Raw genomic sequence first — 23,265 nt, forward strand, 5'->3', positions numbered from 1 at the left:
AGGGTGGATAAGTGGAATTAATAGACCAGGAGAAAGGGGTGGATAAGTGGAATTAATAGACCAGGAGAAAGGGGTGGATAAGTGGAATTAATAGACCAGGAGAAATGGTGGATAAGTGGAATTAATAGACCAGGAGAAAGGGTGGATAAGTGGAATTAATAGAACAGGAGAAAGGGTGGATAAGTGGAATTAATAGACCAGGAGAAAGGGTGGATAAGTGGAATTAATAGACCAGGAGAAAGGGGTGGATAAGTGGAATTAATAGACCAGGAGAAAGGGTGGATAAGTGGAATTAATAGACCAGGAGAAAGGGTGGATAAATGGTATTAATAGACCAGGAGAAAGGGTGGATAAGTGGAATTAATGGACCAGGAGAAAGGGTGGATAAATGGTATTAATAGACCAGGAGAAAGGGGTGGATAAGTGGAATTAATGGACCAGCAGAAAGGGTGGATACGTAGAATAAATAGACCAGGAGAAAGAAGTGGATAAGAGGAATTAAAAGACCATGAGAATGGGGTGGATAAATGAAATTAATTTTTTTCTACAATCCCTAGGACCCATTTCTCAATAGTTAGCTCACTTTTTCAAAACTCTTCACACAGTTCTCCTAAACCAACTTTCAGCTTGGCACAGCAGTTCATTTCACATCCAAAAGGCACTAAAACTACCAAAACACTTCATACATGTCTCAAATCAACACATTCTTCCATAACACTAGCAAAGGTTGTCACCCAACACGCACACTTTGTCACTCATAAAACAATGACCTAAAAAACACTAACTACAGGTAGCATTACACAATGTTTTCTTTTATCAAATGTCTTTACAAAACAAGAATGACTGTTTAGAATGCACTGTCGTATATGTTACAGGAATGAATCAGACATGATACAACATGCTTCAATATGTTTTTTGGCACTGAGTGATTCCAAAATACAAGAATTTGTATATACATAATCTACCAATACAGATACAGTAGCAATGTTAGTCAACCCTGTCTTCTGCATTTGACGACATGTTCTCATCCACATCACATCTTAAGTCATCTTGGGCAACACACCTAGGAAACAATATTTTGGCATGCCTGGTCCATCCCTGGCAATCTTCTGCAGATATGTTCAGGAATCCAGCATTCATTGCGTCCAGGAGGGACATTGGATCATGTGGATGGTGGTCATAAACCTTCCACCTCCATGAGGAAAAGTGACACCATCCTGGGGTGGACTGCATACCGCTCTGTGACTGCATGGGAGTGGTGAAATGCCACATTGTCCCATACAATTACAAACGTTGGCCGATTTTGCCCCACTGCAACCCTTTCCTCACCTGGTACAACCTTCCATAGAGGTCACCCAGGAATGAAATGAGACGCTCGGTGTTGTACGGCCCAATTAGCGGTTTCTGTAACAGCAATCCATCAGAGGATTTTGCTGCACACATTGTGATGTTGGCACCCCTCTGGCCCGGGACTTCCACTGTGGCTCTTTCCCCAGTCACATTCCTTCCAGCTTCATCCACAAAGATGAATCTCCATGACTCTCTAAAATAAATTCAGAAGACGACATAAGAGTTAGGCTATTATGGTAGTTTACATTATACCTGAAAACATGCCATTGTGTGCCTCTACCCTGTTTGATTTTTTTCAAAACCAGTTCTGTATTTTATAGTCATTTTACCTGGACATATTGGTTCCTGAGTTGCTTGACTCGGTCAGAGTTCCTCTCAAAGGGTACAGTGCACAACTGCTTCATCCTGACTTGATGTTGTTTCAGTTGTTGTGCATACATTGTAAATATTTCCAAATGTAATATTGCCTGCCATCACTCTGTCCCGAATCTCTGTGAGTTTTATGCCATTGTTTCTGATGACCATATCAACGATTGCAGTTTCCTGTACAGCAGTGAAAATCCTACCTCTCCCGCCTGTGGGAGGTAACCGTTGGGTCCTAAGCAGAAATGCAAAAACAATTACACACAAGTGGGTTTGGAGGCTTTGCTCAATTTACTTCTGTAATGTGCATTCTACAAGGGCATCTGACTGAACTGCACATCTTACCTGTTGTTTTGCTGGAAATTTCTCACAATAGATGCCACTGTTGAGTGTTGCAGATTTGGATTGCACTCTCAGACCAGCCTCTGTCATTGATAGACCATGATTTATTTCATAATCAATTATAGTCGCCCTAATCTCATCTGAGAGTACAGCTCTTGATCTTCCTCTCAGTCTTCTTCCAGCACGCATACGTACTCCTCTCCCCGCCCTCTTCTTCCTCTGTCAGCCACTTCTCTATCTCTGGCTGGGTCCATGTTTACATTAGAGTACAGCATTATTCCTAAAATGTCCCCTTTGTATAGATGGTAATGAAATTGAAAGACTAACATCTGGGTAGGTGTTCAGCTACAATGGGAATCAGCTGTGGTTGGTCTAATTGTTTTGATAGTATTTCATGTTTTAGATTTGGAATATATTTCAATACGGTATTACTGTAGAAATGTAGCAAATTTATGTCTTATTATATTTTGTGTTATGTTAGGTTTAAACTTAAGTTTAACAGTTTTGAAAAGAGTATGTAAACATATGTAAATTGGCCTGTAGGTACATAGAGTTTTGGTGGTGGTTGTGTTATAGCGAGAAAATCATTCATGAAATTTGAAAGATGTAGTCATTGAATGCATTTTGTGCCAAAGCAATGAAAAATTATGTGTGATGTGTGTCTAGATTGAATGTGGGGATGTGTGTGTGTGTGTGTGTGTGTGTGTGTGTGTGTGTGTGTGTGTGTGTGTGTGTGTGTGTGTGTGTGTGTGTGTGTGTGTGTGTGTGTGTGTGTGTGTGTGTGTGTGTATTTGTGCCTGCATCTATGCATATGTCCTCACCTACATCCGCTCTGCTCAGACAGGCTGTATATGGGAGGCATTCAGGGCAGAGACCAGAGGGTCCATCAGCATGGGCAGGTAGGTAGGCAGGTAGGCACTGTCAGACACAGCCTCACAGGCACGGTCAGAAACAGGAACCGTCAGAAACAGGCACCGTCAGACACAGGCACGGTCAGACACAAGCACCGTCGGACACAGCCTCACAGGCACGGTCAGACACAGGCACCGTCAGACACAGGCACCGTCAGACACCGCCTCACAGGCACCGTCAGACACAGGCACCGTCAGACACAGGCACCATCAGACACAGCCTCACAGGCACCGTCAGACACAGGCACCGTCAGACACAGCCTCACAGGCACCGTCAGACACAGGCAACGTCAGACACAGGCACCGTCAGACACAGCCTCACAGGCACCGTCAGAAACAGGCACGTCAGACACAGGCACCGTCAGACACAGCCTCACAGGCACGGTCAGACACAGGTACCATCAGACACGGGCACCATCAGACACAGGTACCGTCAGACATAGGCACCGTCAGACACAGGCACCGTCAGACACAGGCACCGTCAGACACAGCCTCACAGGCACCGTCAGACACACGTCAGACACAGCCTCACAGGCACCGTCAGACACACGTCAGACACAGCCTCACAGGCACCGTCAGACACACGTCAGACACAGGCAACACCCATCTCTGACTGGGGCTTGCACTTCTTGAACATGGTGGCGAGCTGGCAGGAAGCAATGGTGTGGAATTTCAGCACCAACACCTCGAGGAAGAAGATGTAGAGATCGAAGATTTAGTGAGGTCAATGTCTTGATAATCATGAAAGGATCAGATTCTCCTTACATGGGGAACCTAGAGGTAGTAGAGAGGCCAAGGGTCGATTTGTGATTGGGCACAACATTGCCCATTATGACGTCCCTTCCCATCTGTCATTACTTATTCACAGTTTCCTTATCAGTATGTCCCGTGCGTTGTCGTTCTCCTGTTCACTCTTGGAGCGGATGCAATCGACCAGGTTAAACAGCAGTTTTCAGGACATGGTCTGGATGCTACTGGGAAGAAACTTGTCATCTATGTTCTTGGCAAACAGCCAGACACAGGTCTGTGAGGGGCAGGTTCTGACACACGTCGTCTGCCAGCGTGCTGTAGGCCAGGGGTCTGTGGGATGAGAGAAGGGGAATGTTTAGGTCAATAAGGGAGTGAGGAGGAGAGCTCATCCCTATCAAACAGAAGGTTACATTTTACATGACATTATCTGGAGTGGGGAGAAGGAAAACAGTCATATCACTAGCACCCATGTAGACCAGAGGTCTGGAGGGATGGGGGATAAAGGGGAGAAGGAAAACAGTCATATCACTAGCACCCATGTAGACCAAAGGTCTGGAGGGATGGGGGATAAAGGGGAGAAGGGACAGGTTAAAGGTTATAGGAGTTCACAACTATCAAATGAAACATATTTTACCTAACATCTCAGCCATTTAGCAGACACTAAATGCTCTTATCAGGAGTGTCTTAAAATCAGTGCATGATGGTGCCTGAGCTTTTAAGAGCCCTTTTTCATTTATTATACTCCACCATCAGCCTAGAAACTGTGATTGATTTGCTCTTTGAGGTTCCAGTTGAGTGAATATAAGTCACTTTTTACCGAATAGGTAAGGTGGAGGCTTCAAAATGATTCTGAAAGCACCAGGGTTCTAAAAGGCTGTCTGCTTGTTCAACAACCAACTTGACAGAACTTAAAGAATTTTTAAAAAAGAATGTGCTAATATTGTACAATCCAGGTGTGCAAAGCTCTTAGAGACTTACCCAGAAAGACTCACAGCTGTAATCACTGCCAAATGTGACTCTAACATGTACTGACTCAGGGGTGTGAATACTTATCTAAATGAGATATTTCTGTATTTCATTTTCAATACATTTGCAAACATTTTCCCAAAACATGTTTTCACGTTGTCATTATGGGGTAGTGTGTAGATTGGTTATAAAAAAAATATGTAATCCATTCTGTATTCAGGTTGTAACACAACAACATGTGGAATAAGTCAAGGGGTATGAATACTTTCTGAAGGCACTGTACATGTTCGTAAGAGTATGACCTTTCATAGAGGGGTCATAATAGTTTCCAGGTTTGCGTTTTTCCCAGTTTGTTCAGGCGCCGCACACACAGACAGGGGCATTCAGGTCGGCCCTTTAGAAAGTTGCTGCAAATACAAATCAGTGACACATTCCATTGTCTTATAATAAACTTGGGAAAATAATACATTTTCAATACATTTAGTTTATTCCTAGCTAAGGTCTATACATTTAGTTTATTCCTAGCTAAGGTCTATACATTTAGTTTATTCCTAGCTAAGGTCTATACATTTAGTTTATTCCTAGCTAAGGTCTATACATTTAGTTTATTCCTAGCTAAGGTCTATACATTTAGTTTATTCCTAGCTAAGGTCTATACATTTAGTTTATTCCTAGCTAAGGTCTATACATTTAGTTTATTCCTAGCTAAGGTCAATACATTTAGTTTATTCCTAGCTAAGGTCTATACATTTTTTATATTGTGGGATTCTGTTTTAATTACTGGATTTAATCAAATCAAAGTTTATTGGTCGCTTACACAGTTTGGCAGATGTTATAGCATGTTACTATCTCTTAACATTGCTCATGTTACTAGATCTTAACAATGCTCATGTTACTAGCTCTTAACAATGCTCATGTTACTAGCTCTTATAGCCTTTTATAGTTCTTATAACCTTTAGCCGTACCCTTATCCTACTCCTCCTCTGTTCCTCTCGTGATGTAGAAGTTAATCCAGGCCCTGCAGTGCCTAGCGCCACTCCTATTCCCCAGGTGCTCTCATTTGTTGACTTCTGTAACCGTAAAAGCCTTGGTTTCATGCATGTTAACATTAGAAGCCTCCTCCCTAAGTTTGTTTTATTCGCTGCTTTAGCACACTCTGCCAACCCGGATGTCCCAGCCGTGTCTGAATCCTGGCTTTGGAAGACCACCAAAAACCCTGAAATTTCCATCCCTAACTATAACATTTTCCAACAAGATAGAACTGCCAAAGGCAGTTGCAATCTACTGCAGAGATATACTGCAGAGTTATTTCTGTCCTACTATCCAGGTCTGTACCCAAACAATTCGAGTTTCTACTTTTAAAAATCCACCTTTCCAGAAACAAGTCTCTCATCGTTGCCGATTGCTATATTCCACCCTCTGCCCCCAGCTGTGCCCTGGACACCATATGTGAATTGATTGCCCCCCCATCTATCTTCAGAGCTTGTGCTGCTAGGTGACCTAAACCCCGGCCATCTTGCAATCCAAGCTTGATACCCTCAATCTCACACAAATTATCAATGAACCTTCCAGGTACAACCCCAAATCCATAAACACGGGCACCCTCATAGATATCATCCTAACCAACCTGCCCTCCAAATACACCTCTGCTGTCTTCAACCAAGATCTCTGCGATCACTGACTCATTGCCTGCATCCGTAATGGGTCTGCGGTCAAATGACCACCCCTCATCACTGTCAAACGCTCCCTAAAACACTTCAGCGAGCAGGCCTTTCTAATTGCCTGGTCCGGGTATCCTGGAAGGATATTGACCTCATCCCATCAGTAGAGGGTGCCTGGTTATTCTTTAAATTTCCTTCCTCACCATCTTAAAAAGCATGTTCCATTCAAAAAATGTACAACCAGGAACAGATATAAACCTTGCTTCACTACAGACCTGACTGCCCTGGACCAGCACAAAAACATCCTGTGTGGTACTGAATTAGCATCGAATAGCCCCCTCAATATGCAACTTTTCAGGGACGTTAGGAACCAATATACACAGTCAATTAGGAAAGCTAAGGCCAGCTTTTTCAAACAGAAATGTGCATCCTGTAGCACAAACTCCAAAAACTTCTGGGACACTGTAAAGTCCATGGAGAATAAGAGCACCTCCTCCCAGCTGCCCACCGCTCTGAGGCAAGGAAACAATGTCACCACCGATAAATCCACTATAATTGAGAATTTCAATAAGCATTTTTCTATGGCTGGCCATGCTTTCCACCTGGCTACCCCTACCCCGGTCAACAGCCCTGCACCCCCCACAGCAACTCACCCAAGCCTCCCCATTTCTCCTTCACCCAAATCCAGATAGCTGATGTTCTGAAAGAGCTGCAAAATCGGGACCACTACAAATCATCCGGGCTAGACAATCTGGACACTCTCTTTCCAAAATTATCTGCCGAAATTGTTGCAACCCCTATTACTATCCTGTTCAACCTCTCTTTTGTATCGTCTGAGATTCCCAAAGATTGGAAAGCTGCCACGGTCATCCCCCTCTTCAAAGGGGGAGACACTCTTGACCCAAACTGCTACAGACCTATATCATCCTACCCTGCCTTTCTAAGGTCTTCGAAAGCCAAGTTAACCTGTTAGAGCTCTAGGGGCGCTATTTCATTTTTGGATAAAAAACGTTCCCGTTTTAAGCGCGATATTTTGTCACGAAAAGATGCTCGACTATGCATATAGAAAACACTCTGAAGTTTCAGAATCTGCAAAGATTTTGTCTGTAAGTGCCCCAGAACTCATTCTACAGGCGAAACCAAGATGATGCATCACCCAGGAATTAGCAGAATTTCTGAAGCTCTGTTTTCCATTCTCTCCTTATATGGCTGTGATTGCGCAACGAATGAGCCTACACTTTCTGTCGTTCGCCCAAGGTCTTAGCAGCATTGTGACGTATTTGTAGGCATATCATTGGAAGATTGACCATAAGAGACTACATTTTCCAAGTGTCCGCCTGGTGTCCTGCGTCGAATTCGGTGCGCAATTGCCAGCTGCTTCTACTTTACCATTTGATTCAGGGGAGAAAGCATGTGTCCAAGAACGATGTATCAATGAAGAGATATGTGAAAAACACCTTGATGATTGATTCTAAACAACGTTTGCCATGTTTTCAGTCGATATTATGGAGTTAATTTGGAAAAAAGTTTGCGTTTTGAGGACTGAATTTATGGATTTTTTTTGGTAGCCAAATGTGATGTATAAAACGGAGCTATTTCTAATACACAAGGAATCTTTTTGGAAAAACTGAGCATCTGCTATCTAACTGAGAGTATCCTCATTGAAAACATCAGAAGTTCTTCAAAGGTAAATTATTTTATTTGAAGGCTTTTATGTTTTTGTTAATGTTGCGTGCTGGATGCTAACGCTAATGCTAACGCTAAATGCTAACGCGAAATGCTAACTTTAGCTAGCTACTTTTACACAAATTATTGTTTTCCTATGGTTGAGAAGCATATTTTGAAAATCTGAGATGACAGTGTTGTTTACAAAAGGCTAAGCTTGAGAGATGGCATATTTATTTAATTTCATTTGCGATTTTCATAAATAGTTAACGTTGTGTTATGCTAATGAGCTTGCTGATAGATTTACACAATCCTGGATACAGGGGTTTTTTCATAGCTAAACGTGACGCAGAAAACGGAGCGATTTGTCCTAAACAAATAATCTTTCAGGAAAAACTGAACATTTGCTATCTGAGAGTCTCCTCATTGAAAACATCTGAAGTTCTTCAAAGGTAAATTATTTTTTTGAATGCTTTTCTGTTTTTTTGTGTAAATGTTGCCAGCTGAATGCTAATGCTAAATGCTACGTTAGCCATCAATACTGTTACACAAATGCTTGTTTTGCAATGGTTGAGAAGCATATTTTGAAAATCTGAGATGACAGTGTTGTTAACAAAAGGCTAAGCTTGAGAGCTAGCATATTTATTTCATTTCATTTGCGATTTTCATGAATAGTTAACGTTGCGTTATGGTAATGAGCTTGAGTCTGTATTCACGAACCCGGATCCGGGATGGGGAGATCAGAAAGGTTAACAAACAGATTACAAAGTCGTGCTAGAAATTCACAGACAACACAAAGATTCCTTGATGTCCTTCCAGAGTCCCTCTGTCTACCCAAGGACGCCAGAGGACAAAAATCAGTTAACCACCTAACTGAGGAACTCAATTTAACCTTGCGCAATACCCTAGATGCAGTTGCACTCCTAAAAATTAAAAACATTTCTCATAAGAAACTAGCTCCCTGGTACACAGAAAATACCCGAGCTCTGAAGCAAGCTTCCAGAAAATTGGAACGGAAATGGCGCCACACCAAACTGGAAGTCTTCCGACTAGCTTGGAAAGACAGTACTGTGCAGTACAGAAGAGCCCTTACTGCTGCTCGATCATCCTATTTTTCTAACTTAATTGAGGAAAATAAGAACAATCCGAAATTCCTTTTTGATACTGTCGCAAAGCTAACTCAAAAGCAGCATTCTCCAAGAGAGGATGACTTTCACTTTAGCAGTGATAAATTCATGAACTTCTTTGAGGAAAAGATTATGATTATTAGAAAGCAAATTACGGACTCCTCTTTAAATCTGCGTATTCCTTCAAAGCTCAGTGTCCTGAGTCTGCACAACTCTGCCAGGACCTAGGATCAAGAGAGACGCTCAAGTGTTTTAGTACTATATCTCTTGACACAATGATGAAAATAATCATGGCCTCTAAACCTTCAAGCTGCATACTGGACCCTATTCCAACTAAACTACTGAAAGAGCTGCTTCCTGTGCTTGGCCCTCCTATGTTGAACATAATAAACGGCTCTCTATCCACCGGATGTGTACCAAACTTACTAAAAGTGGCAGTAATAAAATCTCTTGAAAAAGCCAAACCTTGACCCAGAAAATATAAAAAACTATCGGCCTATATCGAATCTTCCATTCCTCTCAAAAATTTTAGAAAAGGCTGTTGCGCAGCAACTCACTGCCTTCCTGAAGACAAACAATGTATACGAAATGTTTCAGTCTGGTTTTAGACCCCATCATAGCACTGAGACGGCACTTGTGAAGGTGGTAAATTACATTTTAATGGCATCGGACCGAGGCTCTGCATCTGTCCTCGTGCTCCTAGACCTTAGTGCTGCTTTTGATACCATCGATCACCACATTCTTTTGGAGAGATTGGAAACCCAAATTGGTCTACACGGACAAGTTCTGGCCTGGTTTAGATCTTATCTGTAGGAAAGATATCAGTTTGTCTCTGTGAATGGTTTGTCCTCTGACAAATCAACTGTAAATTTCGGTGTTCCTCAAGGTTCCGTTTTAGGACCACTATTGTTTTCACTATATATTTTACCTCTTGGGGATGTTATTCGAAAACATAATGTTAACTTTAACTGCTATGCGGATGACACACAGCTGTACATTTCAATGAAACATGGTGAAGCCCCAAAATTGCCCTTGCTAGAAGCATGTGTTTCAGACATAAGGAAGTGGATGGCTGCAAACTTTGTACTTTTAAACTCGGACAAAACAGAGATGCTTGTTCTAGGTCCCAAGAAACAAAGAGATCTTCTGTTGAATCTGACAATTAATATTAATGGTTGTACAGTCGTCTCAAATACAACTGTGAAGGACCTCGGCGTTAATCTGGACCCTGATCTCTCTTTTGAAGAACATATCAAGACCATTTCAAGGACAGCTTTTTTCCATCTACATAACATTGCAAAAATCAGAAACTTTCTGTCCAAAAATGATGCAGAAAAATGTATCCATGCTTTTGTCACTTCCAGGTTAGACTACTGCAATGCTCTACTTTCCGGCTACCCGGATAAAGCACTAAATGAACTTCAGTTAGTGCTAAATACGGCTGCTAGAATCCTGATTAGAACCAAAAAATTTGATCATATTAATCCAGTGCTAGCCTCTCTACACTGGCTTCCTGTCAAAGCAAGGGCTGATTTCATGGTTTTACTGCTAACCTACAAAGCATTACATGGGCTTGCTCCTACCTACAGTATCTCTCTGATTTGGTCCTGCCGTACATACCTACACGTACGCTACGGTCACAAGACGCAGGCCACCTAATTGTCCCTAGAATTTCTAAGCAAACAACTGGAGGCAGGGCTTTCTCCTATAGAGCTCCATTTTTATGGAACGGTCTGCCTACCCATGTCAGAGACGCAAACTCGGTCTCAACCTTTAAGTCTTTACTGAAGACTGATCTCTTCAGTGGGTCATATGATTGAGTGTAGTCTGGCCCAGGAGTGGGAAGGTGAACGGAAAGGCTCTGGAGCAACGAACCGCCCTTGCTGTCTCTGCCTGGCCGGTTCCCCTCTTTCCACTGGGATTCTCTGCCTCTAACCCTATTACAGGGGCTGAGTCACTGGCTTACTGGGGCTCTCTCATGCCATCCCTGGAGGGGGTGCGTCACCTGAGTGGGTTGATTCACTGATGTGGTCATCCTGTCTGGGTTGGCGCCCCCCCCCCCCCCCCCCATTGGGTTGTGCTGTGGCGGAGGTCTTTGTGGGCTATACTCAGCCTTGTCTCAGGATGGTAAGTTGGTGGTTGAAGATATCCCTCTAGTGGTGTGGGGGCTGTGCTTTGGCAAAGTGGGTGGGGTTATATCCTTCCTGTTTGGCCCTGTCCGGGGGTGTCCTCGGATGGGGCCACAGTGTCTTCTGACCCCTCCTGTCTCAGCCTCCAGTATTTATGCTGCAGTAGTTTATGTGTCGGGGGGTTAGAGTCAGTTTGTTATATCTGGAGTACTTCTCCTGTCCTATTCGGTGTCCTGTGTGAATCTAAGTGTGCGTTCTCTAATTCTCTCCTTCTCTCTTTCTTTCTCTCTCTCGGAGGACCTGAGCCCTAGGACCATGCCCCAGGACTACCTGACATGATGACTCCTTGCTGTCCCCAGTCCACCTGGCCGTTCTGCTGCTCCAGTTTCAACTGACCTGAGCCCTAGGACCATGCCCCAGGACTACCTGACATGATGACTCCTTGCTGTCCCCAGTCCACCTGACCGTGCTGCTGCTCCAGTTTCAACTCTTCTGCCTTATTATTATTCGACCATGCTGGTCATTTATGAACATTTGAACATCTTGGCCATGTTCTGTTATAATCTCCACCCGGCACAGCCAGAAGAGGACTGGCCACCCCACATATCCTGGTTCCTTTCTAGGTTTCTTCCTAGGTTTTGGCCTTTCTAGGGAGTTTTTCCTAGCCACCGTGCTTCTACACCTGCATTGCTTGCTGTTTGGGGTTTTAGGCTGGGTTTCTGTACAGCACTTTGAGATATCAGCTGATGTACGAAGGGCTATATAAATAAATTTGATTTGATTTGATTACCGACCATTTAGAATCCCACCATACCTTCTCCGCTATGCAATCTGGTTTCAGAGCTGGTCATTGGTGCACCTCAGCCACGCTCAAGGTCCTAAACGATATTATGACTGCCATCGATAAGAGACAATACTGTTCAGCCATGTTCATCGACCTGGCCAAGTTACTAGCTCTTAACAATGCTTATGTTACTAGCTCTTAACATTGACTTCAATAAATCTTCAATCTCTACATTTTCTTCCTCGTGGCGTTGGTGCTGAAGATCCACACCATCACTCGCTACCAGCTCGCCACCATCTTCAAGAAGTGCAAGAGAAACAGACCTCAACTGGCAGCTTCATTAAATAGTACCCACAAAACACCAATCTCAACGTCAACAGTGAAGAGGCGACTCCTGGATGCTACCATGGATACCATGGACATATAACCACGTTGATTTATGAATAGCAAAGTGATTTGGACATCGACTTTATTCAGTCAGTTTGACAGCTTTTATAAACTAGTCAACACTTGCTGTTCAGTTGTCAATCAAAGCACAGTAAACACTTAATACCCTACCTGCACCACGACTGCGCGGCTGGCTATGTAAAACACACGTAAAGAAATTTGACTGCAACCAACCACAGGGCACATAAATTGTACCTGGAGGTGGGACAACCAGAGAGAACGAGAGAGTGCAAGGGAGAGAGAGCAAGGGAGAGAACACATGGGAGAGAGCACATGAATGCTAAAACCTGTTGTGACTAGGGGGCAGTATTTTCATTTTTGGGAAAAAAAACGTTCCCGTATTAAACGGGATATTTTGTTAGGACAAGATGCTAGAATATGCATATAATTGACAGCTTAGGATAGAAAACACTCTAACGTTTCCAAAACTGTAAAAATATTGTCTGTGAGTATAACAGAACTGATGTTGCAGGCGAAAGCCTGAGAAATATCCAATCCGGAAGCGCCTCATGTTTTGAAAGCTCTGCGTTCCAATGAGTCCCTATTGAGCAGTGAATGGGCTATCAACCAGATGACTCTTTCTACGTATCCCTGAAGGTGTCTACAGTATTGTGACGTAGTTTTATGCATTTATGTTGAAGAATACCCGTAAGTGGCTACATTGCGCAAGTGGTCACCTGATGCTGCCAGAGAGATTCTCACGTAAAATACAGAGGTAGCCATTACTCCAATCGGTCCTACTGAAAAACGAGTTGTCCCGATGGATATATTATCGAATAGATATTTGAAAAACACCTTGAAGATTGATTATAAACAACGTTTGCCATGTTTCTGTCGATATTATGGAGCTAATTTTGAATATTTTTCGCCGTTTTCGTGATTGCAATTTCCGGGTGATTTCTCAGCCAAACGTGAAGAACAAACGGAGCTATTTCGCCTACAAAAATAATATTTTTGGAAAAAAGGAACATTTGCTATCTAACTGGGAGTCTCGTGAGTGAAAACATCCAAAGCTCATCAAAGGTAAACGATTAAATTTGATTGCTTTTCTGATTTCCGTGACCAAGTTACCTGCTGCTAGCTGGACAAAATGCTATGCTAGGCTATCGATACATTTACACAAATTCCTGTCTAGCTTTGGCTGTAAAGCATATTTTGAAAATCTGAGATGACAGGGTGATTAACAAAAGGCTAAGCTGTGTCTCAATATATTTCATTTGTGATTTTCATGAATAGGAATATTTTCTAGGGATATTCATGTCCGTTGCGTTATGCTAATTAGTGTCAGGCGATGATTACGCTCCCGCATGCGGGATGAGGAGTCACTAGAGGTTTTAATGCACCTGAAAGACACTAATATGGCTGCCACCAATAGAGATGCCAAGTCTGATAGCTGTGGCTTGTTTCACAAGGAGACTAATGAAGATGAAGGCGTTTTGATGAGAGGGGCAGGTCGGCAGCATGGGGAGGAGGAGGAGGAGAGGAGGGGCAGGTCGGCAGCACAGGGAGGAGGATGGGGAGAGAAGGGGCAGGTTGGCAGCATAGGGAGAAGGAGGAGGAGAGGAGATGTAGGAGGGAGGAGAAGGTTAAGGTGAGGAGGTATAGGACGGAAGAGGGGAGGGGTTTTAGGGCTACCTGTTAGGTGGTGTAGCCAGTAAGTCCATTCAAGGGTTGAACTCTGCAACACAGGATGAAAATCTAGTGTCAGAATTAATCTGAGTGTGTGAGTCTGCATCCATATGTGCATGCCTGTGTGTGTGTTTGCGTCCATCAGTGTGTGTCCTTCGGTTAGTGTCAATACGTACGGCTGCGCAGGTCTTTGGTGAGGATGTGTTTGGCAGCGATGAACAGCTCCTTGTGGAGGTGGGCCGTCTCAGAGGGACAGCTGGTCAGCAGCTGCAGCATGCCCTTCACCATCTGCTGAGAGTATTTCCCTACCAGGTCCTGGTCAGAAACACACAGAGAGAGAGAGAGAGAGAGACAGAGACACAGAGAGACACACGTATTGCAATGCAGTTCAGAAAATATGATTTCATGTACATGGAATTAATTATTCTGTGTGCCAGGTAAATGCAATACAAGACAGAAAACTGAATAAGAACCCAGACATAAAAAGCACAACATGGATATATGTACCTGGTAGATGCAGATGATGCAGGCCAGAAGGACAGGGTCTTGATCCAAGCAGGGGTAAAGTCAGCATACATCTCTCTGTTATACAGCTTGCGTTGCCTGAAAGTTACGTTAGGGTTTAGAATAACTCTTTATAGACGAAGCAAACTATTTTACTGTTCAAGTCAAAATTATTTATGCTTCAATACCATTTCATATTCTTTGTGGTTATTTAGCAAAAAGGTGATTGTATGATTGTCTGCAGGAGGGAATTAACACACACACATGCACACAGGTGTCTTACCTGGCCAGAGGAGAAACCTGCAGCATCATAGTGTTCATGATGAGGGGGACAATCTCAAACACCATGTTATGGATGTTCAGTTCGTACATCTGGTACATGAGCACCACTATGATGGGCAGCTTAGCCAGGACCTTGATGGACAGGGACCCCGGGGGATGATGGTGTGCTGGAGGAACAGACACAGACAGATGATCAGGAAAAGACAAGGGCAGTGCCAGCCTAAATTTAGGAAGGGTCCAACAGTACGGAACATTCAGATAGAAATATACTGTATGGACCAGACATGATTCTACGTCATCCATGATTCAATGATGAATCACATCAACTCTCTGCCTTAGGGAGCACACACACTGCATCAAATGTCGATCTGCCATTCATCTGTGGTTTGTTCACAGTTTGTTTGGTGCTGTGTTTTAGGGACCACACAACGGTGGGTGTCTGACTGACAATATTTTCACGCGATTCTACATGTAGAATAATTTTGCAAATTACAGCTGGCACGCTGAACAGAGGTTCTAAGTACTCTCGGCCTGCAAACGCTACCGGTGTGTCCATGCCTTTTCTACCTGGAAAACTAGCCTGGTCTGAGATGCTTTGCCAGTGCTTCTACACCACCCAGTGGTAATAAGAGGAGTTCCAGAAAGATGATAGAAGTTACCAGGACAGGTCTACTCACCGTGCGTGTTTCACTGTCCTCCCTGTGTGGTCTTCACCAACACTGAGGTGATCATGCCCACCATCTCAGGAGAAGGCATTATGTTCTCAGCTATCACCTGGGGGTTCTCAAAGTACCGAGCCTGGCGGAGGAGAGAGAGATCCGAAAGAGAGAGAAAAGAGACAGGAGGGGAAAGCGAGAGCGAGGGAGGGGGAATGTGTTAGACAGCATGATGGGAAAGGTGGCAAAATAGAGGCATGAGAACATGATTCAGAGACCCAAACATTTCCCAGCTCCCACAAGCTCAATAATCCACCTGCTGTTCAGTAGTCTTACCACTACTGTAGGTAGCTCCTTATAGATCTGCTTCACAAAGTCCAGAAAGTGATGAATTTGAATAGAGGATGAAAGCAGACAGTTAATACCACTGCTCAGCATCAAGACATGGGGTCCATCTCAATGAATCTTTGCTCGATTCCTCACATCCTCTCTCCTTGCTTTCTTCTAATAACACATTGAAGAAGTGGGTCTGATGGGAGTGTCCTTGGACCTACTTTCTCATTGTGATGAATCATGGAAAGAGGAATTGAGATAGAGCCAAGGCAAAACACTGGAGACGGGTCTTCTGTTCATCATCAACACAAAGTGAGAGTGGAGAATAGTAAGATCTTAGTTCTCACCTGTTGAGAGATCTGTGGACGGAACTGCTTGTGCGGTTCAATGATGATACGCAAGCATATCAAAACGTTCTCTTCGCCCGCAATCTGAAAACAAACAATGTGCGATGCAAAGAAAACTCTGAGTTCAGGTTAGGGACAGATAATTACTTAGGTGTTCATCAGTCGGGATCCGGTGGATGATCTCCAGCACCAGCATCCTCAGTTGCTGTTTTAAAGTAATACAAGATGGCTCGGACTCTTGTGTATTCAATGTGTGCATGTTTAAATTGCATCTGTGCCTATTCAAATAAACTATTGAAATTATAACATTTCCTCCTACCTGTGTGGGTTTCTCCTGCAGAAACTGCACCTCTCTGTCCTGGAGGAAGGTAAGGAAGTGAGGGATGATGTGTTCCAGGAAGGTGGAGTACTGTGGTGATGATGTCACATTCTGAAAGAGAAGAAGAAATCAAATCAAATCAAATGTATTTATGTAGCCCTTCGTACATCAGCTGATATCTCAAAGTGCTGTACAGAAACTCAGCTTAAAACCCCAAACAGCAAGCAATGCAGGTGTAGAAGCACGGTGGCTAGGAAAAACTCCCTAGAAAGGCCAAAACCTAGGAAGAAACCTAGAGAGGAACCAGGCTATGTGGGGTGGCCAGTCCTCTTCTGGCTGTGCCGGGTGGAGATTATAACAGAACATGGCCAAGATGTTCAAATGTTCATAAATGACCAGCATGGTCCAATAATAATAATCACAGTAGTTGTCGAGGGTGCAGCAAGTCAGCACCTCAGGAGTAAATGTCAGTTGGCATTTCATAGCCGATCATTAAGAGTATCTCTACTGCTCCTGCGGTCTCTAGAGAGTTGAAAACAGCAGGTCTGGGACAGGTAGCATGTCCGGTGAACAGGTCAGGGTTCCATAGCCGCAGGCAGAACAGTTGAAACTGGAGCAGCAGCACGGCCAGGTGGACTGGGGACAGCAAGGAGTCATCATGCCAGGTAGTCCTGAGGCATGGTCCTAGGGCTCAGGTCCTCCGAGAGAGAGAGAGTGAAAGAAAGAGAGAATTAGAGAGAGCATACTTAAATTCACACAGGACACCAGATAAGACAGGATAAGTACTCCAGATATAACAAACGGACCCTAGCCCCCTGATGCATAAACTACTGCAGCATAAATACTGGAGGCTGAGACAGGAGGGGTCAGGAGTCACTGTGGCCCCATCCAATGATACCCCTGGACAGGGCCAAACAGGAAGGATATAACCCCACCCACTTTGCCAAAGCACAGCCCCACACCACTTGAGGGATATCTTCAACCACCAACCTGAGACAAGGCCGAGTATAGCCCACAAAGATCTCCGCCACGGTACAACGCAAGGGGGGGCGCCAACCCAGATAGGAAGATCACGTCAGTGACTCAACCCACTCAGGTGACGCACCCCTGCTAGGGACGGCATGAAAGAGCACCAGTAAGCCAGTGACACAACCCCTGTAATAGGGTTAGAGGCAGAGAATCCCAGTGGAGAGAGTACAAATACAAAACGGCATTATTTTGAGATCCACCCCTGTAAACATCATTTGCCTGATGACCCGCAAGTGGAGAAAGAGCTTGTCATTTCATACAAGGTGTCACGTTCTGACCTTAGTTCCTTTGTTTTGTCTTTTGTTTTAGTATGGTGAGTTGGGTGGGTTGTCTATGTGAGTTTGTTTTCTATTTCTGTGTTTGGCCTGGTATGGTTCTCAATCAGAGGCAGCTGTCAATCGTTGTCCCTGATTGAGAACCATATTTAGGTAGCCTGCTTTGTATTGTGGGTTGTGGGTGATTGTTCCTGTTTCGTCTTCGTTCATTTTGTCGGTTTATTGTTATTTGTTCGTTGTTAAAGTATTATATTAAAATGGATAATCATTACGCTGCATTCACCTCTCTTTCCCCAGACGACAAGCGTTACATAAGGGCATTTTTGTCAACGTTCATCCTCCTTGCCGCCTCTCCTCGAATACCTTTGACCTTTTTCAAAAGGAGGCGAGAGAGGGCAGAAAAGAGAGGAGAGAGGACACAGGAGTTGAGCAAATCTAATTGAGAAAAGGCCGCTAGAAGCCAAAAGGATACTCTTGGTCATCCTCTGCTGAACTACATTACCAGTCCAAAGTTTGGACACACCTACTCATTCAGGGTTTTTCTTTATTTTTACTATTTTCTACATTGTATAATTGTATTTTACCTTTATTTAACTAGGCAAGTCAGTTAAGAACAAGTTCTTATTTTCAATGACGGCCTAGGAACAGTGGGTTAACTTCTTTGTTCAGGGGCAGAACGACAGATTTGTACCTAGTCGGCTCAGGGATTCGATTGTGTAATCTTTGGGTTACTCGTCCAACGCTCTAACCACTAGGCTACCTGCCGCCCCAAGAATAATAGGGAAGACATCAAAACTATGAAATAACACATATGGAATCATGTAGTAACCAAAAAAGGGTTAAACAGCTTGATGAGGTAGTCACCTGGAATGTATTTCAATTAACAGGTGTGCCTTGTTAAAAGTTAATTTGTGGACTTTCTTTCCTTCTTAATGCGTTTGAACCATTCATTTGTGTTGTGACAAGGTATGGATGGTATACAGAAGATAGCCCTACTTGGCAAAAGACTAAACGTCCATATTATGGCAAGAACGGCTCAAATAAGCAAAGAGAAACAACAGTCCATCATAACTTTAAGCCATTAAGGTCAGTCAATCAAGAACTTTGAAAGTTTCTTCAAGTGCAGTTGCAAAAACCATCAAGCGCTTTGATGAAACTGGCTCTCATGATGACAGCCACAGGAAAAAAAGACACAGAGTTACCTCTGCTGCAGGATAAGTTCATTAAAGTTGCCAGCTTCAGAAATTGCAGCCCAATAAATGACTCACATAGTTAAAGTAACTGACACATCTCAACCAACTGTTCAGAGGAGCCTGCTTGAATCAAGCCTTCATGGTTGAATTAGGGCTGGACGATATGGCTAAAACATTATATCATTAATATTACCTCAGAATTTCTGAGAACGGTGATTTTGACGGTGACAACCTGCTGATTACCTGCTGCTTCAGAGGACCGAAAAGCCTTGAAAGAGAACACTATTTCTTTACCATATATTTGTCTTTATATAAGAAAATATTGTTAAATAGGAATAAATAATTTAAGCTGTTTTTAGATGGATTTTATATTGACATTGCTAGCTACTTATTTACCTCAGCCAGGCAGTTTTATTTAGCTAACATTATCTAAGTTAGCTAGCTAACTCTTATTGTAGCAGCATTCTGTTTGTATCTAGCTTCCACTTTAATGGCATCCCTCGACAACATTTTCTTTTATCTTTCCAACCAGGTGAAGTACTATGAAGCCACCACTGATCTTGACAAGAGGCAAAACACTCGAAGGGGGTCAGAAATTCACAATTCAGGGTAGTGCTGGGCGATATGGCCAAAATATTGTGTCATGGTATTTTTTTTTAAATGGATGGTATGACAGTATTTGATGGTATTTTTAGTTTTTAAATAATAAAAGTTGTACAATTGCTTTATGAGTAGTGAATGATCCTAGAGTGGCAACACATACATTCTAAGTGTTTTCAATGAGTCTTTCTCCATTCTGATTGTTTTATACTGTTCAATTCAACTTCAACCAAAACAAATTTCAGCACTTTTGTCGTTTCTGCATTTCTTGAACTCAATTGCAGTGGTGGAAAAAGTACCCAATTGTCATACTTGAGTAAAAGTAAAGATACGTTAATAGAAAATGACTCAAGTAAAAGTCACCCAGTAAAATACTACTTGAGTAAAAGTCTAAAATTATTTGGTTTTAAATATACTTAAGTATTGAAAGTAAATGTAATTGATCAAATGTACTTAAGTATCAAAAGTAAAAGTGTAAATCATTTCAAATTCCTTATATTAAGCAAACTAGATGGAACCATTTTCTTTCTTTTTTACATTTACGGATAGCCAGGTGCACACTCCAACATTCAGACATAATTTACAAACAAAGCATTTGCGTTTAGTGAGTCCTCCAGATCAGAGGCTGTAGATGACCAGGGATTTTCTCTTGACAAGTGTGTGAATTGGACCATTTTCCTGTCCTGCTCAGCATTCAAAATGTAACTGTAAATGAGTACTTTTAGGTGTCAGGGAAAATGTTTTGTGTAAAAGGTACAGTATTTTCTTTAGGAATGAAGTGAAGTAAAAGTTGTTAAAAATAGTAAAGTACAGATACCAAATTAAAGGACTTAAGTAAATATACTTTGAAGTACTTTACACCACTGCTCAATTGAGATCATTTCCACACGTAGGGCTGCACGATATAGGCAAATAATCTCAGACTTATTTTTAAGCAAATGTTGCAATTGCGATTTGACTTGCGAATTATAGCAAAACTGTTGGAATCATGGAAATAGAATGACTATTCTAATTATATAGTTAGAATATAATAGCACTTTGAATACAGTTTTGTTGGAGATGACAACAAATTAAAATGCCAGGGAGGTGTTATTGTGACAGGGTAGGTACTAAAGTGTTGATACGCGTTTCCTAGGGGACCCTATAAGCGTTGGCTACATTGCATGTTTTCTCTTAGTTACATCATGTAACGTAAACTCGTACATCGCCTTGGTCCATACAATTGCCCTTATTTTAGCGCCCCAAAAACGTAATACTTCCAGATCAACTGTAATGTCAATACCATTGTAAAGCACAATTTCTCCCCTTTCCAACAGAATCAATTACATTACCTAAACGCTGCCCTTTTCTGCATAATTCAAGCAGGCAGTGAGCCCCGTCGGGTCTTTTTTAAAATGGCGGGTGGGGACGCAAAACTAATGCGTGATAGTGAGAAGGAGAGATGTTGTGTGGGAAAATAGCTTTTTTTCACTCTATCTGTCCAACTTATCACCTTATCGCCTCTAAAATGTAAATAAAACACTATGAAGAGTTTATATAATGTGTCATTACATACCTATTTGAAGGTTTGTGTCAAATTTTAATCAGGTTTTTAGGGTGGTGCTAAAGTGATCTTAGAAGTAAACAGCGGCTTTGAGAATGATGATCGCATGCAATGATGACGAAAAAATTTGTAGGTATCCCCCCTTACCCCCGTCACTGTCCATTTCTTTTTTTAAAGGATGATCGAAGTGCTACACCTGGTGGAGAGAGATTGTAAGACAGAAATAGTTGCTTTATGCATGCTGTATGTTACGACGTACAGCACGTCAAGATGTAACGGAGGGTCAGTTTTTTCAACTTTTCTCCAATACTATAGAGCCATTACCATGTCGATCAACGCTTGAATAGAAACCTAGTTCACACCTCCGATTTTGACGTCAACACAGTCGCTACAATCCCCTTAGTTTTCTTTGTAGCCTCGTTTGAATGTTACATTTGTACGGAATGGGGTGAGTTCACGTTAGCTAACATATTCTTGCTTTGCATACTCCTCTTTGATTTAGAAGATACTGTCGCACAAACAACATGCTGATTTAGGTCTACACCATCACTGGTATTATCAGGCTGTATTAGCTAGCTATGTTTGCTCTTACTCAGTACATTTATTAGCTAGCTATTAGCATTAGCGGCTAACAATTAGCGTCTCACAAGATTTAGGGCAACTTGCTAAGAAAAGACAAACTAGCGGTTTGCTGATGTAAGAAACACAAACTAATAGTGTCATTACAGAACACTAGTGGATTTATATGAAGAAGCAAAGTGAAAACAGCATTGTTGTCGTCAACATTGTTGCATGTGCTGCATTGACCATGCAGACTGAACGCAAATGTCTAGCGGTTGAGGAACATCAAATGCGCTCCTTGAGTAACAGGGGGCGTGGCTAGGTCTGTGTGGAAAGTGGCACGGCGAGAATGTGGAGAGATGACTCAAGTAGTGAAGTAAACCATTAAAATGTACAGTACACATGGCTTATAACATTTAACAAACCAAACATTCAAATACCGGAATAGAAGGTCAAGTAAAAATCCAAACCGGTCCCTGCATCAATACGGTATACCGCCCAGCCGTATGTTGAATTGCTGCAAAGAAACAATTACTAAAGGACACCAATAAAAACAAGAGACTTGCTTGGGCCAAGAAACACGATCAATGGACATTAGACCAGTGGAAATCTGACCTTTGGTCTGGTGAGTCCAAATTTGAGATTTTTGGTTCCAACCTCTGTGTCTTTGTAAGACACAGAGTAGATGAATGGATGATCTCCATGTAACCAGTGCTGTACTGCACCACTGTATTGTGTGTGGTTGATTGAGACTATAGATGTGGATTTGGAGACCAGGTTGTTTAAATGGATCAGAATTCACTCTGCATCTGCATCCGAGAGAAAAGACAAAACGTTTGTAGAGCACATATGTTCTGCGAATCGTTGCCTCTTTCAACAATAGACGCACAATACAAGGGACTGGGATCATTCGAGGAGCTAGCCACCGTTCACACATACAATAGCTAGCTAGTAACCACAGGCAATGTTGAATTCAAAATATTAATATCATCCTAAAAAGTACAATTACAATTGCATCTTAACAATAGCATCCACTTATGAGTAACCTCTAAATATACAACATTATTCATGAACAAAACACTATGTGTATGACTTTGTGCTTAAAGGAATCAAACTTTTCTGAAGACAACAGAAAAAGCGTGTCTACCTCTCATAGTGCATCAAAATGATTTGAGCAGGAGCACGCAGGGCAAAACGTAAGTACACACTCCTCTATTTCCAGGATGCAGGCATGCATTATAACAAATCAACATGCTATATTAATATATGAACCTGGTGAAATTCACAAAGTACTTTAACAACTGTTACATCAGCATGTGTGGTTCCCACTGTGAAGCATAGAGAAGGAGGTGTGCTGATTTGGGGGTGCTTTGCTGGTGACACTGTCAGTGATTTCTTAAGAATTCAAGGCACAGTTAACCAGCATGGCTGCCACAGCATTGTGCAGCGATACACCATCCCATCTGGTTTGCACTTAGTGGGACTATAATTAATTTTTC

General features: G+C 42.5%; 1 pseudogene; it reads right to left on the minus strand.

The window, feature by feature from the left end:
* LOC110503135 (transformation/transcription domain-associated protein-like) overlaps positions 1-20,867 on the minus strand; it is a 173,307-nt pseudogene extending 152,440 nt beyond the window's left edge.
* Positions 20,868-23,265: the final 2,398 nt, after the last annotated feature.

Source organism: Oncorhynchus mykiss, chromosome 23 (assembly GCF_057628025.1).
Source record: "Oncorhynchus mykiss isolate SJ-2025 chromosome 23, ASM5762802v1, whole genome shotgun sequence".
NCBI classification, from domain to species: Eukaryota; Metazoa; Chordata; class Actinopteri; order Salmoniformes; family Salmonidae; genus Oncorhynchus; species Oncorhynchus mykiss.